The sequence below is a fragment of the Ictidomys tridecemlineatus genome, chromosome 8 (genome assembly GCF_052094955.1).
Source record: "Ictidomys tridecemlineatus isolate mIctTri1 chromosome 8, mIctTri1.hap1, whole genome shotgun sequence".
NCBI classification, from domain to species: Eukaryota; Metazoa; Chordata; class Mammalia; order Rodentia; family Sciuridae; genus Ictidomys; species Ictidomys tridecemlineatus.
Genome location: NC_135484.1, coordinates 57,078,430 through 57,098,211, shown reverse-complemented (window position 1 = coordinate 57,098,211; position 19,782 = coordinate 57,078,430). Strand labels below are relative to the sequence as shown.

The 19,782-nt window shown below is 39.0% G+C and overlaps 1 long non-coding RNA gene and 1 other non-coding gene across 5 annotated transcripts in view; both read right to left on the bottom strand.

Annotated features, from left to right (window-relative positions):
• LOC110598638 (uncharacterized) overlaps window positions 1–19,782 on the bottom strand; it is a 119,509-nt gene that overhangs the window by 36,600 nt on the left and 63,127 nt on the right. For all 4 annotated transcript variants that reach the window (XR_013424990.1, XR_013424989.1, XR_013424991.1 and 1 more), the window contains one exon: window positions 10,294–10,398. This is a non-coding gene — a long non-coding RNA (uncharacterized LOC110598638). The remainder of the gene's footprint in view (window positions 1–10,293; window positions 10,399–19,782) is intronic.
• Trnav-uac (transfer RNA valine (anticodon UAC)) lies at window positions 6,650–6,722 on the bottom strand. The gene has a single exon. It is a non-coding gene; the product is annotated as a tRNA-Val (tRNA).

Sequence of the window (19,782 nt, the reverse complement as noted above, 5' to 3'; positions counted from 1 at the left end):
ATGGACATTTGTATTGTCACAACAAGTGTGTTTGGGGCAAGGAAAGTCACATCAAAATCCATTGTTTCCTCTTGGGAATACTACCTGGCAGTCTGGTATCTATGTGCTAAATTGACCAAACCGTGAAACTCTCTTCAACTGTAGGAAACAGGGAAAAGAAGGAATAGCAAAAGATTTATGTCCTAATCCTTTGTCTATAGAATTATAAAATACATATTTCCATGTTGAAGTATAACTATGAAAATAATAGAAAAATAAATGTTCACTTTAAGGAGCTCAAGATATACTTCAGAGTGGAGTGGATTTTTGGAGATCTATAAAAACATAATTGAATCCTCTTGCTTTCCATGAGTCTCATTACTGAACTGAAGTCTGGATTTCCCTGGTTGATATAAGAAAGTTCTTTTCGATCTCTGCTATTTTTTCTTGTTCCTATCCTTGTCAAAGGCTTCCCAATTCCTTTGAACTTCATGAGCACCTGGAACCTACTGTCCTATTTCTCCCTTGCTGCCTCTCCTCCATGTCCCTAATGAAAAGTCTCTTTCCTTTCATGTGGCTTAGCTAAACCCTATTCCGGAATACTCTCTCAGCAGAAGAAGAAAACAACAATGAACTTAGGGTTATAAATAATCATGGTGGGAGTTCTTACTTGTGGCTTTTTATTTTTTAACACAAAATAATTGTACATATTAAGAGAATTTTGTGTGATATTACCATATATGCCTAGATCATATCCAACTACTTTTCACACTCATCCCCCAGCCAGTAGCCAGTTCTTTTTTTTTTTTTTTGTACCAGGTATTAAACCCAGGGGCACTTAATCACTCAGCCCCAGCCCTTTATTGTCTTTTATTTTGAGACTAGATCTCACTAAATTGCTTAGGGACTCGCTGAGTTATTGAGGCTGGCTCTGAACTCACAATCTTCCTGTTTCAGCCTCCCAAGCCACTAGAACTACATGTGTACCACCATGCCCCGTATCCCCAGCCAGTTCTACATTCTTTTTTTTTCACATGTGAGAGAACATACATTACTTTGTCATTCTATGTCTTATTTCACATAATATAATATCCTCCAGCTCCATTTCCTTTGCTGCAAATGATAGAATTTCATTTTCCTTTGTAGCTGAATACATAAACCATCTCTTCTCTACCATTCATCTGTTGATGGGCACTAGGCTGATTTCCCCTATCTTAGCTATTGTGAATAGAGGGGCAGTGAACACCGGTCTGCTAGAATCTCTTTGGCTTGCTGATTTTATTTTCCTTGGATATATACCCAGGAGTAGGTATATACCAGCACATATCATATGGTAGATCTAGGGATCATATGGTAGCATCTTTCTTATCAGAAAAAAAAAAGTGAATGACTCTATCTACAATTCATCTTTCCAGTTTTGTGTATACAACTCTGTGTCATTAATATGGGAGTTCTCTGTACAGAGCTGAGAGCCAGTCAACCTGGGGTAGCAGGACAAGCCACCCAGTGGAGTCTGCATGTCCCAGGAGTATCTGTCAGCAGAACTCTGCCACTCCTCACTCTGAGCTTTAATCCCATTTGTTCTGCCTTTCCCTGTCCCATTCCTCTTGCTTGTCTTCTACCTCTACCCCCTATTGGGATTGCTCAATTCAGTACTTCAGTTAATTTCAATTCAACTCATATAATTAGGTAGGAGGATATCCATGAAAGCACTTGTAACAGGCAAGGTGTTTTACAAATATAAGTTATTACCAAGCACTAATTATGTACTATTCTCTTTGCTGGGTGTAGGTGGGAGTGGCGAGTGAAGAAAAAAAAAGAGAGAGAGAGAGAGATTAAAAGCCTTGGCCTTGACATTTCAGGAACCTGGTGTTTAATAGAGGAGATGGAAGATGTTTAAGGAAAATAAGAAGACAGCAGCAAGAATTACAGACCAGGGTCATGAAAGTGGCCCTCCAAACCTCCTGTGAAAGAGGCAGCAATTGAGTGGAGCCGGAATCAGATCCTTCTCACTCTGCTAGCATGATAGAAGTGGATCCCTTCCAAACAGAAAGGAACCCATCAAATCAATGATATTTCTGAGAGAGACAAATGAGGGCCCTGATCATCTCACTATATCCTTATGCCTCTACAACCTTAAATACGAGAATGACATGTCCAAGTTGCATCTCTGTTTTGAAAGATGTTAAGTTACACACGAGGTCTTTGATATGACAAAAATTCACCTGTGCACAGAAAGGTGACAACTCCTCTTTAGTCTGGTTGAGGACTGAATCTAAAGTTTTCTTTGGGCCCTACAGAATAACCTGGGAGTGGGGGTCAAAGGGGGCATTCTTTTCCATCAGAAGGTGCAAACACTCTGTTAAAGAAAGGTGCATTTAGCAGGAATGCAGTCCCCATACATCACCTGTGATTAGCTTTGGGGCAACTTTCATGGACAGGAAGGCTTCCATTCAGGAGCAGACAATTCGCCTGATTACTGTGGGTCTTAGGTCATCCTCTGACAATGGGAACAATGCCCCTCAGACCTGTGGAGGAAACTCCATCAACCAACTCAGGTGTGCAGTGAAGCATTGGAAGAGTCATTGAAAAGGTGCTGTTTACTCTTGTTGGGGTTTTTGTTTTTTTCTTTTTTGGATGGAGGTGGATAACATGATGTGTTTTACTAGAACCCACCTCTGGGAGATTTTTGTTTTTCTGTTTGGGGCTTTTACCAGTTCTGTATTCAAAGACCCACACAAAACCCCTATTTACTTTCTGTCCCGGAAAATGTCAGCTGTGTTAAGCACTTCCTAGAATACACTCCCTTCCCCCACCCCAGCCAGCCTCTTCAGGTTGGCTTGTGGCAAGGTGTTTACCTCTGACACTGGCATCAATGTTGAGATGTCAACCTTTCTCAGCCCTGAACACTTAAAGCCATGCTCTTGTTCTAAGAGGCCACTGGGCTCTCCTGGATGGGTTTAAATCATTTCCTCCTTAACTTTTGCAATTTCAAAGATTGCAGAGAATCAAATCTCTTGCCTATTTGAGATAATTTTGTCAGCTGTGATTTTCCTAAAGCAAGAATCTGTATGCAAATATGAGCGCAAGAGGAAATTTTAGCATAGGCATTAAAGGGGGGAAAAAAGAAAAGGGGTGAACAAGCTAAAAATTGCTACAAAGCTTTAGCCTTTCCAAAAGAAAGGACAGAACTGTATTTAATCAGATTCCCCCATTATAGAGAATTTTCTAATCATACCTACTGTTTTCTCCTCTTGAACACGGACTCTAAATCACTACTTCTTTGATGAAGTTCAAAAACTGATTATTTCTTGAGTGACTGAAAATGGAAGACGGGGGTGGGGAGGGGGAGGAGCTGGGGGATACATTCTAATTTGTACTCAAGGCAAAAAACTAGCCACCAAGGTATATGAAAGAACTAGTTAATGAAATAAATCTCCCAGAAGATGTAAAAGAGAGTGACTAAGAAATGGGCAGTTTTCAAATTCCTCTTCTAGATCCACAATGCGTTTAGCTGGCTAGTCACTCCTGAAATTAGATCAAGAAGAACAGAACTCATGAGACAGAAAGTAAGATCAGACAGCACACGGGGTACATGTTGGGGTCAAAGACCTTAAGAGGGAAGGTTCATCATCACTCTCAGGTGAACCGGGGTTGGGGGTGGGGACAACACGACAAACCCTCTGGCATCCACCCACATAGAAAATTCTGTACTTCTTACCATGGAATTACTAACTTAGAGGAAGGGAACAGACCCCTGGGGACTTCCATCCTAATGCCTTTCTAAAAGGGAAATGCCCAGAAGTACATCCAAAAAGGAAGATACTGGCCAATGGACTTGGGCAGAAATGCCAGCAGAATCAGGGCACCAGATGTGGCTACACAAGAGAGATTATCCAAAGACCCACACAAAACCCCTATTTACTTTCTGTCCCGGAAAAGGTCAGCTCTGTGTTAAGTACTTCCTAGAGAGAGTTACCAGAGGGAGCCCAGTGGATGGCTCTCTCACCAGCCACTGTACATCTGCCCTGGCGCTCCTCAGCCAAGGCCTACAACTTACTGAAACATTGCATTGCTGCCTGAGGCCCTACTCAACATGCACAAACTCGCTCCCACTCCCTTGGAGTCAACCTTAACTAGCACACTTAAGAGCCTCGTTGATTCCAAACATATGAGCTCGTGCTAGGAACTAAGCCCTAGTCCTAGACCCACTGGGACATCCAGGTTATTGTGAAGCTAAATCCCTTCACCACAGAAGAAATCTTCAACTTTCACTTTCTAAAGTCTCATGAAATAGGGGCAGTTGGATCGATAGCCTTGGAGGACTGCTAACCCACTTCTCCCATATGTAATATCTCCCTCTTTCTTTTCCCTTCGAAGAGAATTTATGACAGAATTTTCACAAAGTCAAATGGAAAATATTGAATTTCATATCCATTCATTTCTTTTTGCAAACACTACCGCATTTACCTCAGGTTGATACTGCTAGGCATCCTCTTACTGAATTAATCATGTACTCTCTTTAGGTCCCAGGTGCCCGTATGTTCCAGGTTAAGATATGCTGGCGAGACTGGTAAAAGGACCACAAAACATGTATGTCTTCCCTAGTTCCAGTGTTTGGGATTAAAGTCAATTAAATGTTTACCTATGGAGAGGAACAATTTTTGCCATTTTAGCTCATAATGATCCGGAAAGGGGGTTGTTCTAAAATAAAAGGTACAAAAGAACTACAAAGAAAATACATTTCCTGGAGAGGACTTAGGTAAGAATGTTTAAAGTTCCAGTTTCAAAGGCAACTTTGTCTCTTTACTAGTTATCACAGAATTTTTCTGGACACGACCATCTCATCTGAGACATGAAGAGGGTGAACCAACAGATTTCTATAGCTCCTTCAACAATCAAAAGCCCATGATCAGTTTTCTTCATATAAATATTCTGTTATCCATACCTGACCTTTCCTGTCTGCCCACTGCAACCACTGACTAACCAAATGCCCAGCCCAGAGGAGCTCCTGGCTTCTGAGAACTGGAACTTGCTGTGTTCCAAAGTCACACTTGAATGTCTCTTTTATTTTTTAATTGCCTCCACCCCCTCTTCTCCCTGTTAGTACAAATCATCCAGAGTTTACTCTGTAGTTGGTTCAGCCAAAAATCACCTGGCAGTTGTACATCCTATCTTGGGTGGTGTGCCACACACAAAACAATAGGATAGAACAGCACCAAGGAACCTTGGAAACCATCAAGAAGAGTGGCCTCCAGAGTCTCCAGGGGATATACAAGATGAGCCATTAGCATGGTGGGGTGGGGGGAACCATCTGTTTTTATTTATTTTATCATATCCCTTTTAAATTTTTATTTTAGGAGTCTGTTTTATAATACACATATCAGAACATTACAGATATATATTATTTTTTAATTAGTATACACTTATCAAAATGTGTGCACTAGGTAATGGTTTTTACTATAGGAGGGTATGATCCAAAAGAAAAAAGAAATTCAAATACTAATCATCTGCAACCTGTAACTGAGTTCCATCTATTACCTATTTTGTAAATAGAGCATCATTAGGGCATAGCCACACCCATACATTTGCATAGTGTCTTAAGTCTCTTTTTACTTAAGCAGCAGAGAGTTCAGTGGTTGTGCAACAGACTGTATGGACCACAGATCCTAAAAATATTTACTACTTGACCCTGTATAGAAAAACTTCACTAACGTTGATCTAAACTAACCCCATTTTTATGGATGAAGGAATTGAAGCCCAGAAATGTTGAGTAATTGGCAAAACTGCAGCCACAGTTGTTCTTCAAAACGTCCTTCAGCCAATGATTTGTGTACAATGCCACATCACTGTCTTCATACCTGTGTTCTTTTAAATCTCTTGACATACAGACTAAGAGATCACTAGACTAAAATTCCACTTCTCCTGCAAAGGGCTGCTCCTACCTGAGCTCATCTCTCAGCTTCCCCAGGCTCCATTCCTCTTGGCTGGCTTGCATCAACTTCCCTTGAGCCACAGTGGGTGGCCTGCCCCTGCCAAGGGATGCTGTCACACTCCTCATCTGCTAGTCTGCCCAGAGGATCATCTGTTGTTTTTCCTCCCTTTCCTTTACACACTCTAATTAATACACTATATTTCTTGAAACACCTGGAGATGCAGTACTGATAATGTGATTACTTATTGGAGATATCCCAGAGAGGTGTCATATTGGTAAGATCATTTGTCACTCAGGACCCTCCAACTGTGGAATGATCAAGGAATCACATGCTGCCCACCAAAGTCCAATTCTTCAACCCCATGAACTTATGGAATCACTAAGACAAGCAGGCCTTGGAAGGAGAGCCCTTTTGCATGAAGGAAATCAGTCTGGAGCTGGGTTTCATGCTGGAATTGCTTATAGCAGTGGTCCTCTAAGAGTGGTCCTATACCCACAGCATGAGCGTGGCCTGGGAACTTAGAATGCAGATTCTCAGGCCTGATCCCCCAATTACTGAATCAGAAACTCTGAGGGTAGGTCATAAAAATCTATGGTTTGGTTTTTTTTTTGTTGTTGTTTTCTTTTCGGTACTAGGGATTGAACCCAAGGGCACTTAACCACTGAGCCACAGCCTTAGCACTTTCTTTCTTTCTTTCTTTCTTTCTTTATCTATTTATTTATTTATTTATTTATTGGTGGTGCTGGGGATTGAACCCAGGGCCTTGTGCATGTAAGGCAAGCACTCTACCAACTGAGCTATATCCCCAGTCCAGAAATCTATGTTTTGACAAGTGCTCTTGTTAATTCTTTTGCTTGATGAAGTTTGAATAGCACCAATTTAAGGAATCTGGCATCACAACTAAAGACCAGGAGCCAGGAGGAAAGGACCTCCTCCCCAATCACCACTGCCCTCCCAACATTCATGGCTCTTTTATATTTGCAAAACTCCAGGAAGAGACTCTACTTCTTAGCCTTCAGTGGAGCAATAAATATAAGAGCAAGCTTTAGACACTGAAAGGAAAAAAGAGATTCCAACTTTCCAAGTGACCACAGGACCTGACCTCAATTATAGTCACTTTGTATCAATGGCTCACTATATTTTGTTTAGTGCTTATCATGCATATAGTGGTCCTTGTAAATACAAAACTCTATGTAAAAAAATAGATCTGTCTCAATAGTATAGAGTTCATAGTCAAATGAAGGAGATAAATTTCCAGCTAAAAAAATTAGTCCCAAACAAATAAATATTATGAAAATCCAAATCAAGTGCTTTGAAAGAAAAGAACAAGTTGCTCTTGGGATGTATCATGGAGAAATTTGACCTATATGGGAAAGTTGGGGGTGCTTCCCCCAGGGAACTGACATTTAAGCTAATCTATCTGCAGAAAATGATTTTTTTTAATAAAAAGAAAGCATTTTTCCATTCAAAAGGAAAAGTATGTGTGAAAGTCCAATAGCAGAAGGAGAATGATGTTTTAAAGAACTGAAAGCAGACCAGTGGGCTGGAGCTCAGAGGATGAAGATAGCATGAGAGAAGGGAAGGGAAGCAAGATACACCCACATTGAAGAATTTGTTCATTGTTATAACAGTGGGATCACTCTGGATGCTGTGCAGAAAATTGGAAGGAAAGTAGAATGGAGGGAACACTGTAGTTTTCCACGTCTTGAAGGTAGTTGGAAAATATCTGTGCAATAGCAATATAGAAAAATTGGGGACATGGAGTGTGGATGAGAGGAAGTAATCAAGGATGATTCCTTAGTTTCTAGTGTAGAAAAATCAGTAACTGCTCACAAAAGAAATACTGAAAGAGGAGCAGGTAGCAGGTTGATGTAGGTGTGGGAAGTCTGTGAGGTCTGTTTCGTATTGCTATAACAAAATACTCAATGATGGGTAATGTGTAAAGAAAAGAGGTTTATTTAACTCATGATTGTGGTGACTGGGGGGGTCCAAACAGCATAACATCCATCTCCTCACACAGGTTTCTCTGGCTCTGTCACAGCATGGTGAAGGAACAAAAAGGGAAGCTGCTAAATGCAGAAGGGGTGCACCTGCAAGCAAGAGACTGGAGAGGCAGCAGGATCACTCTTTTTTGTAACAACTCACTCTTGTGGAAACTTGGTTTGAAAACCAGGCCACAGAAGAGAAGCATCAAGCGATATCAAGTGCAATTCATCTTCAACCTCCTTAGATAGAATCTAAGGCTTAACGTAATATTGGGGGCCTATAGAGAGTGGAAACCCCATAAAAGCGGTAGTGGGCACAATAACACAGAAGCTGCTTTCCATTCACAAATGTCCTGTCAATGACATTTACTAAAACTTCCCACCTGGTCTGCTGAACATCACTTCATGTCAAATCTCATCTATATCCCAAGGATTGACACAGTGAGGTGTCATGACCTAGCCAAGACAATACAAGTCAGGTAGTCCTTGAGGACAGAGATCACCTGCCGGGACAGGCCCTATATCTTATGCTTCTTTGTGTTTCCCACTAAGTTAGTATATGAGCATTCTGGAGTATACCCATTATTGACTGGGAAGTGAGGGAGCAGAAAATACATATAAAAAGTAATTGAGCTGCATATTTAGGATTTGAATACCTTTCTGTATATACATTATACTTCACCAAAAATAAAATAAACATGAGCATAAATTGTTTGATTTTAAAATGTTTACCCTTAGTTGTCTGACCTGACACAAATTATATCAAACTAATAACTTCATTTTAACTTTAATTTGAATGATTCTTTTGGCAAGAATGAGGGGTAGTGGGAGTGGTTGACCCTCAAGGCCTGACCTGAATGTGTAACGCCCATCTTCTCTACCAGGCACTTCAGATATATCAATTGCATTTATTTAATCATCACAGAAATCCAATGTGGTGGTTATTGTCACTCTCATTTCACAGATGAGAAGCTGAGATTCAAAGAGGTTCAATAATTAGCCATATACATCTGAATTTAAAGCCAGTGATCTTCTCAGTTAAACAAAACAAGCAATTAAGAACATTGCCCAGGGAAAAATATAAACAAGTGTCAAGTTCCATCCATATCCAAAGCCAAGATACAAGAAAGATGTGTCAAAGAGGAAGGCAGAAAAAGGGAAAGTACCCAGACTGTTGAAATAAAGCTTGTGCATATGTAGGAAGTTTGGTGAAGACTGTTATGTATAGAATATGTTTGAAAAAGTAAATCACAAGCCGGGGGACTGGGGATAGCTCAGTGGTCAAGTACTTGCCTAGGGTATGTGAGGCCCTGGATTTAATCCCTAGCCTTGGGGGAGGGGAGGTAAATCACCTGGAAAGAAGGCAAAAGAGAGAATTTTAACTATTAAAGAAGATGACAAGTCATTATAACTTTTGGAGTCTTTTGAATCTGAAGAGTATAGCCAGAAAGAAACAAGACAAATTTTCTCCATTTATTGCATTATTATATAATTATTTTTTGAGTGCATCATATCATTGGGTTTTTGCTCACTTTTTCTAAATGTTTTTTCTTGGGTCTGATCACTTGCCAAACTCTCATTGATGCACATAGTTGATTATCTTTCACATTTTAGGTAGATGGTCATATAATCCACAAATAAAGAAATTCTATCTTTCTTTCCAGTCTCATTTATGTATCTTGACTAGTTCAATGTTGAATGGTATGGTGATAAGAAATGTCCTGATCTTTAAAGAGAATACACCTAATTTTATATTGGTGTTCTCCTTTCCTACATTTCAAGTTTTCATGTCTTTTTCTTTCTTTGCTTTCACTGTATACATATCTCCTTTGCAGGAAAATATTGAAATAGTTAAGTCAACTAAGTTTCTGATTCTTTTCCTTCAGGCAGAGGAAATGAAGGCTAGAAGGGCTGAAGACTTAGAGTACCTGAATCAGGAATCCCTAACCACGGTGAAGGGAAGGTGAATGTCAGCCTACACCCATCCCCATTCAAGTGGAAGAGGCAGGTACTCACCTGGGGAGTGGTGAGGTCAGAGTGGGAGCCCAGGGGTCTCCTGTGTCTTAAAGCACCAGAGCCAGCCCCTTGCTTCAGATGCACAATCTGGGCACTGATTTGTCCTTTTATTACCATGTTTAGAGGCTAATAGCATATTTCTGGGGACTAGAGTTTGTCATCTCGTTGGATTAGTGCACCACAGAAGATCTGACACAAAAGAGATGTTCCTATATTATGGAACTTGCCTCATGGAAGTAAGATCAGCTGCTTTCATTCTTTTTTTTTCCCCCTGGGTAAGTTATTGATACTAAATAGCTTTTCTTCCCCACAGCATCAACAGTAGTAAATTATTTGAAAAATTAGTAGCATCAGTGAAGCAGGAAGTTTTTGATCACCTCTGACTTTTTCTCAACTCCCATCTCTTAAATTTCTCTTTTAGCAGAACGTGGAGGCTGCCAGGAGTGCTTCAGCCCATGCAAGAATCAGAGTCTCATGGGATACTGAAAGATTAAAGAAAAGAAAGGATCTCTTGTAACTTTTATCAATTGATATTTACTAATACATTTAAAATATTCAGAATATTTACATATACATGAGGAAATCCAGCTTAAGTACAGTAAAATTTTTAAATAAACATACATAGGAAATTAAATTTTCTTTAAATCAGTGGAGATTCCTGGTGTATGTACAGGGACTGTACCATCCAGGAAGCTATAGATGTAACTGAGCGAACAGAATCTGATTTCCAATTCCGCTGGGTTCTCCTGGGAGTGTTGTACTACTGATGAATCAGACACCACAGATACATGTCTGCCAATTTCTTTTTTAATTCTCCCTTTTTGAAAGCCTGCACTACATTGGTGTGTTGAACCCACTCAGGGACAATGTGCGTTAGAAGGGGGTATCCCCACTCTGCATTCTGGCTGCTCCAGTCCTCCTTCCTGCCTCCCCTGCAGAGACGTCAGACACAGAGAATGACATCAGAGGTGGGAAATTGGCATTGAGGTCAGTTTTTGACATCTGAGATTGAGAAAGGGAAAAAAGGGGAAGAAAAAATCAAGCTATGCCTCTGAGATTAAGAACACAAGAATAATAAAAGGAACAAACAAAGCATTTTATACAGAAGAAACTTCAATGGAAACCAGTGATATCTGTTTCTTTGAATTACTTGGTGAAGCAGTACTGAGAGGTGGTTGCTCCAGAAGCCAGTTGGAGAAGTGGAGATTTGCACGCACCGGGGATTCCTGGAGAGTCATTTTCAAAGACAAGGTTTGGTCCCTGATAGCTTCTCTCTAACAGCATTTTCTTTCTGAGTCATGACTTTGCTTTTATAGAAAGAGTCACAGCCAAAATATTTCAAAAGATCACCATTTGAAGAACAAAACTTTCTTTTGTCCACACTATTTCTTCATCTTAAGAAACATTTAAAGGCTAAAGATTTAGCAAGATGATTTTTTCTCCCTTTAATTTTTTTATTGACTTAAAACATGCACACAGAAAAGTGCACATTTTATAATGTGCAGCCTGAAGAGTTTTTGCAAAATAAACACACTCCCTTGTAATTAGCACCCAGATTAAGGAACAGGATGTTATCAGGATCCCTAAAAGCCCCCTCCACACACATACTTTGCTACTTTCCATTAAATAATCCAAAAGCAGCCATCCTTTATTTTTGCCCCTCAAAAAATTGCATCAGACTGTATATACTATTTTTTCTGAATTGTTTCTCACAATACTGTTTGTGAGATGCATTTATATTTTTTGTGTGTAGTTGTAGGTCATTCATTTTATTGCTATATTGCTTTCTATTATGTACATAGGTCACATTTTAATTTGTAAATTACTATTTATGAGCATTTGTGTTGTTTATAGTTTCGGCTCTTACAAATAGTGCTTCTAGTACATGTCATTTTATTTCAGCCTTTAAAACTAAATAGTAGAAAGGGGGACTATTATATTTGTACATAATCATTGGATACTTAAAATAGAAGCCATAGAATGGCATATTTATTATCATGGTGAAAATATGCTTCCAAAATTACACTCTAAAAACTATAATCCCATAATGATAAAGTAAGAATTCTAATGAAAAGGAAATGTTAGTGTCCACTTTTAAAATGTCAAGTAAGTGCAGCAGGGTGTGGTGGCACATGTCTGAAATCCCAGCAGCTCAGGAGACTGGGGCCGGAGGATCACAAGTTCAAAGCCAGCTTCAGCAAAAGTGATGCACTAAGCAACTCAGTAAGACCCTGTCTCTAAATAAAATACAAAATAGATCTGGGGATGTGACTCAGTGGTCAAGTGCCCCTGAGTTCAATCTGTGATATCCCCCAAACAAACAAACAAACAAAAATAAGTGCATATGCCAAAGTGATTTTTGTTTTTATCCTTTGACTAATCTCTCCTCAATCTCCCTGGGCTCTTGCCAGCCCCTGGAAACTGCCATTCTCCTCTCTGCTTCTTGGAGTTCAACTCTTTTAGACTACAAATATAAGGAGATAGTGCAGAAGCTAATGACACTGGACTTTTCTCTTTTTAACTTCATATACTTATCATTTATTTCTACTTCAAAATAGAATTACCGTGGGTTGGGGGATGTAGCTCAGTGGCAAAGTGCTTGCCTAGCATGCGTGAGGCACTGGGTTCGATCCTCAGCACCACATAAAAATTAACAAATAAAATAAAGGCATTCGGTCCAACTACAAAAAAAAAATAAAAAAATAGAATTACTGTGCCATCCAGCAATCCCACTACCAGGTATATATAGAGAGAGAAAATGAAATCAGAATGTCAAACAGACGTCTGCACTTCTGTGTTCATTGCAGCACTTTCACAATAGCCAAGAAATGCAAAAAACCCAAGTGTCCATCAACAGAGAAATAAATACACCAAATGTGGACCACATACACAATGGAATACCATTCAGCCTCAACAAAGAAGGAAACCACTGTCAGTTGTGACAACCTGGATGAACCTGGAAGACATTATAATAAGTAAAATAAACCAGGCATAGAAAGACAAATACTGCATGATCTCCTTAGAGATGGCATCTAAAAAAGTGGAACTCATACAAACAGAGAGTAGAATGGTAGTTCCCAAGGGCTGGAGATCGGAGAGATGTTAGTCAAAGGATTAAAAAATAAATCATTTAGAAAGGAGGACTATGTTGAAGGGGTCCATTGTGCAGCATGGTACTATAGCGAGCAAGTCTTTTTATACTTGAAAATTGCTAAGAGAGCACATTTTAATTGTTTTCATGGCAAGTTTAATTTTATATGAGTTTTAAATATATATATATATATTACAGCCAGTGAGTGGTTCTGAGCTCTTCACAAATGTAAGGTTCCGTCATCAGGAGTAAATTTTTGTTTATAGATCCCCTCACATCTGCTTCCTAAGATACTCATTTACTCCCTCAAGGAGCAAACACTCAAACCACAACCATGAATGATATTTAGAAGATTTTTTTCCTTGTCAGTACTGAGAATTAAACCCAGAGTTACACTACCACTAAGCTACATCATGAGCCCTCTTTTAATTTCTTACTTTGAGACAGAGTCTCATCAAGTTTCCCAGGCTAGCCTAAAACTGGTGATCCTCTCGACTCAGCTTCCCAAGTCACTTGGATAACAGGGGTGCACCACCGTGCCTGGATAATATTTGAAAGATTTAATAGCTGGAGAAAGAAAGTAGATCCAAGAAATGTGTATGACATCTTCTGTCTTCTGAGTTCAGGTTCTTAACTAACTAATTCACAGTATCAGGAGTCAGGGAATCCTGACTCATAGGCCAAATGCAGCCCATGGTCTTTTTTGTACACACCACAAAGTATACATGGCTTCACATTTTTCTTTTCTTTCTTTCTCCTTCTCCACGCCACCCCCTACCCCCACATTCCCATCCACCCCGTGGTACTAGGGATTGAATCCAGTGGTGCATTACTACTGAACCATACCCCCAGTCCTTTTGATTTTTAATTTTGAGACAGGGTCTTGAAGTTGCCCAAACTGGCCTTGAACTTAAGATCCTCCTGCCTTAGCCTCCCAAGTCCCTGGGGTTACAAGTGTGTGTGCCACTGTGCTCAGTGGCTTCACATTTTTAAATAGTTGAGAAAAATCAGGAGAATATTTTTGTACCATAAATTTGTGCCATGAATTATATAAAATTCAAATATAAGTAGTCACGAAGTTTTATCAGAAAATAGCTGCACACATGCATCTCCTGTCTACAGTTTTTTTTCATGTGGCAACAACCAAGCTGAGTAGTTCTGACAGAGAACAAATGATTTGCAAAGCCTCACCTATTTACTCTTTGGCCCTTTTCAGAAACAGTTTGCCAGCCTCTGCTCTATTTGATGTCTGGCCATTACCATCCTTCAATTTAAAGGCTACATATTTTATGTACTCAGTATAATTCAAATGCAGTATTGTTATAAAGCACAAAAGCAACCGTTTGTACTAGATTCAGTGGTACCACCCTGATTGCAAAGGTTCTGCTGTGTAGCCCACGTGTAATATTCTGTGTTTAAGTAACACCAATATATAAGTATTTATAGATTCCTTCTTGCATCTAGAAGAGACAAAGATAGTTGATCAGAGCACAAGTGCCCCAATTTGGGACTGTGAAACATGCTCACTGAGTCTCTGGTGCTCCTTCTTAGATTTAGCCTGAATTTGATTGTCTTATAGAAATGAACAACCAGAAAGATTAGCAAGACGCACAAACACAGAAACACATTCACAGAATCTCAGCCAATGACATCTTTCCTTCTAGATTAGTAAAAAACAATTTAATCTGCTCCATTAAGAGTTTTTTATGCCATGTGGAAGAAATTTCCACGTACCTCCACATGTTTTTCACCTAGATTTCCTCCTCAAGGAGTTGCTTGTCCCTATTGTTATTAAAATATCTACTTGTAAGCAGTTTTTAAATTGTTTCAGGTTTATTGAGAGAGGGCTGAGGAATGAGAACCTGCTAAAGAGATGTAGAATGTAAATGGCAGCCACGATGACAAGAAGTCTCATTTGATCTGAATGGAGACCTAACTGATTTGCAAAACGGAACTGACATTTCCAAAGCAGCACAGTGAAATGTTTAGAAGTTGATAATGTAAACCACTCTATTGCAGTGTGTTTCTCAGAAGGGGCAGCTGGAGAAGGAACAGGCTAAATAAGGGAGTTTATTATTAGATTATGTTTTAAAGGTGGTAAATCCATTAATTTTCCCCAGATTTCAGAAATTACAATAGGAAATCATCAAGTGAGGTAAGATATTGCTTAGACTCCAAGAGGTAATAGTTTATTACTGTCTCAGAAGTCTCTAACCCATTAGCCACAAAGTATCATCTGAACATGCACTATTCACTATGCATGACCAAAAAAAGGTTGGTGTCAGCTAATAAGGAGTGTGCATGCTTGTTTGTGAGACTAGGTAAAACTTCACAAGAACAAGCATTTCCAAATTAAACTATTATGGGAAACCTAAGAGGGAAAAAAATCACATATTAACATTATGTAGGAGTTCCAGGGAACCCTAATGTACACTTTTCCTCGAAGGTTCTCAGTTGCTTTTGCTGATGAGACAAACCACTCTCCCTGTTTCATAAATGATTGCTCCTATTGGCTAGAGAATGAAGCAAAAATCATAGTATCTTTTCTTCATCTGTAGATAAAGTAATTAAAGGAGACAAGCTCTGACAAGCAGTGATCAAACCTAACTCCAAGCACTGGGAAAACTGCATCCAGGAAGACTGAACATAGGAAAGAATCAGATGTCTATAGTGTGGAGAAGAACAGGATGAAGAAAAGAAATTCTCAAGAAACAGAATATCCAGGACCAGAAACTTATAGGACTTCTCTGAAAACAGACCCACAGAATTGGCCTGGGACTTCAACAGAGTGTTCTAACACCACATTTCTTATGGCCAAGGGGAAAGCTTAAGGAATAAGGAACAGAGTGATAAAAGAACGTGTGTGATTGGCTGACTTATGTCTTTCTACTGTAACTATGCTGTCCATGTAATAGCCAAGGACTCATCCAGGTCAGTTCTTGGCCTTTCACCGGATTTTCTTCATTGCCAAGAGCACCCACCTAAGTGAAAGCTTTACCAGGAATGATGGTCTGTGGTCTTGAAAAAATAACTGAAAGAACAACCCAGAAAAGAAGCCTGCATTTGGACTCATTAGGCTCTTCCCTCTCAGGAGAACATGGCACTTGACTATTCCACACTGTCTTTACCTTCTTTCACCAACCTAGGTCACCAAAGGTAAACACACAGGCAAGCTCCTTTCCTCCATACATAACACAGACTTAACTTTCACCACCACCAGGGGAGTGATTTCTCAATGTGCCATTGGCCCTTTAGCAATCTCCTGTTTAAAGAACTGTTTCTGGGCCTGCATGTAACTAAGAGTTCATGCACCTACTAATCCTTTCTGTTTTATAAAGCTAATTGCTTGTGTAGCTATTTCTATACCCTTAGGTACCATCACAGTCTGTTTTCTGGAAATGTGAACACTCATTCAAACGAACTTCAGAGCTATAATTTATGGAACACACTGAGTCACTGATGTCAGTTGGCTGCCTTTGTCCTGGTACACTTCCTCCTTTTCTAAAGGGATTTTCTTTGAAGAAAAAAAAAATCACTTTTAGATTACTTGTTGCAGAACTTTTTTGAAAGGGAGTTTTCTTGGAAAATTATGTGAGTCCAATAGTGAAGTTCTCAAACAGCAAAAATTCTACTCCCCAGTACACACTGTGAACATCCACAAAAGGCCTATAGGAAATTATCTGCTTGGATACTGGTTTTAAGACACTTTAACAAAAATAAATAAATAAAATTGATTTAGGGGTCTGCACTACATAATTTTAGTCATTGGACCTCTCTGGTCTCAGTATTCTCCTATCATAAAATTAGATATCATAATTTTATTTTACCACGCTGAGAAAAACATAAAATTAAAAATGCTTTTGATACTAAAATTAAATATGTTTTCTACCAAGAAGAAAAGAAAAGAAATCCTAGTTTACAAACCCATGTCCTGAGAGGTAAATACTAGTGTTAAAGGGCAATTTACATAGAAGGGTACCTTTCTGTAGTGAATTCACACAGGAGCTCTCAAAATGTGATGCACTTCACAAAATTGATCCAATTCATAAAAACTTATGATTATAACCTCTCTGGAGCTCTCAAACTATTTAAATATGACTCCTTTAATATATTTTGGTCAATACATTAAAACCTATCAAAGACATTCATGTTCTGGGTGTTTCATGGACATTTTCAAATCTAATCATCAATAACCTGGAATTTAGAGATAAGAAAACCAAAGGTCAACTGGGTGACTACTGCTTAAGGTGCAGGTACTGAGCTAGCATCAAGATCTGGACCCCACCCAGTGTGTCTAATATAAGCATTTATACCTTTTGTGCTTCATACGGTTTGGTTCCAGTAAGTCCTCATTTTGTCACACACACAAAAAGATTTGATCAAATTTATTCACTCTTTGAAAATAGAATTTTGGTTTAAGTTCCTTTTTCTTCCATATCCTCCCCCAACTCCTTTCAATTTTAATGTGTGTGTGTGTGTGCGTGCGTGTGTGTGTGTGTGTGTGTGTGTGTGTGTGTGTGTGTTTCTCTCTTTGTGGCTGGGTTTGATTTTAAACAGACTTCTTAGGAAAGGTGTGTTCTTGTAAAACTGGAAGGTCAAAGAGCTTCCTAACTGGAACAGGCAGGTCATATTTAGGAGTAAAGAGTTCTTAAGGAAGGGAAGTAGCCCACTTCCCTGAGATTTCATATATACACGTGTGAGTTAAGATATATCTCCATACTTTGCCTCTTTAGTTTATGTAAAATCTATGAATGTTGTTTATTTTTCTCTAGAAGAAATAATAAAAGGGTTTTACCTGCATTCTATCTCACTTACTAGACACAAGAATATTGCTAGGAAAATTCATTTAATTCTACAAAGGAAATTAACCCAAATTATTACTTCACAAGCAAATTGAGACCTGTTAAATATCAGCCTTCTATATCAGTATTTGTCCTGCAGGCAGAACATCTGGCAACGAAGAAGCAAATGATGATCAATGCCAAAGCCTTGGGAAAGCCTTTCCCCCTCATTCTCATCTTTTCTTTCTAACCAGCTACTCATAGAGTCATGGGAGGTGTTGAAAGCTTTCTACCATAGACCTCAGTTTCACTGGGGAGAAATTGACAGGATATGATCTATATGGATAAGATTTATTTGAATCTGATTTTCCCCCTATGGAACATTCTGGATTTCTGATTGAGCAATGTCTTAGAAATTCCAAAAGTAGATATTAGTGCCTTTTTGTTTCATAACTTTTCTAGTACATTGACAGTTGTAGCTTTCTAGTTCTTGAAGATGAGGACAGTTGCACCATTGCTTACATCAGTCTGCACAATCAACCCAATTGCCTCAAATGGATTGTTCATACTGCGACAGCCCATCTTGACTACAAAGTCTCCTCAAGCCTGAGAACTCTCTGCTTGTAAGCAACATACTTCCTTGACATAAACAGGATCTTCTTCACCTGGCCTAGCAGGAGCTAGAAGAAAAGACTTCAGAATTTAACTTTCTCTGCCATGGAAAAAGCATCAACCCAGAAGTTTGAGGTGGGCGCCATTTTGTAAAACTAGGCCTTGGCATTACTCCAAAATTCACAATACCCTAGGAACCAGGTGTCCTGTCAAAAATAACAGCTTTCATTTCTGTAACTCTTAGAGTCAACAAAACTCATTTACATACATTATTTCATTTGATTCTAACAATAATCTTATGAAGTAGGTAGGACAGAAACTATTATTGCTATTGTTCATAAAAGTAAACCAGTATTCAAATAAACTATTATTATAATTAAAACAATAGCCGTCTGAGGGTGTCGCTCAGTTGTAGAGCATTTGCCTAGCATGCACAAGGCCAGGGTTTCATCGCCAGCACCACAAAATAAATAAATAGATAGATAAGATAAATAAATTTTAAAATAAGATAAAATGTCAGTAACCAACATCATATAAGGTTATTGATGCATGTGTTTAAAAATGAGTTACCTCAAGTGTATCAACAGCAATACAGAAAGGAAGCTAGACAACTACTATCTTGCTATTTCAGATGAAGGCACAGATGGATAAGGGTAACTTTTATTAGGATTTCTCCTAACAAATATTTCTACAAAGCTTTGTGCAGAACACCTCCCCTCAGTGACTGTCCTTCCTGGTGGGTGGCCTCCTGGAGGACCCTCTGTGGCAGGTTCTGCTTGCGGGCTCTAACCCCACCACTTCCCTCCCACTCATTTCCAAACCCACCAGTGAACCTCAACACAGCTGTGGAGAACAACTCAATTAGATATATTTTTATTGATCATTTGAATAAAGGCAATAAAAATAACACTACTGAATTTTTGGAAAATAGAAAAAGAAAAAACCACCAAGAAGTCCTGTGACCTCAACCTCTGTTAGTATTAGGCCAAGTTTCCTTTAACTTTTCCCCCTATTCATCTGCTTTTCTCCTATCTATAATCAGAAGATAGATATGTATACTGTCAATTTTGCATTTTTAATTGACATTGTTTCCTAATCTTTTCAACTTGTCACTACTTTGGCCATGATCCATCAAGTGAATAAAATATAATTTACCTTTATCCTATTATTGGACGTTTATGCTATTTTTACTTTTTCAGGTGTGTAGCTTTCCCCATATTTTTGGATTGCTCCCTAGGATAGATTCCCAAGAGTGGGATTATAGGATCAAATAGCATGGACATTTTTCTGGCTCTTGATAGTTTCCAAACTGCTTTCCTAGGATTTGTCCTCATTTAAACTGCTACCCACAAAGTGTGTAAGAGATCTGCTTTATTAGGATC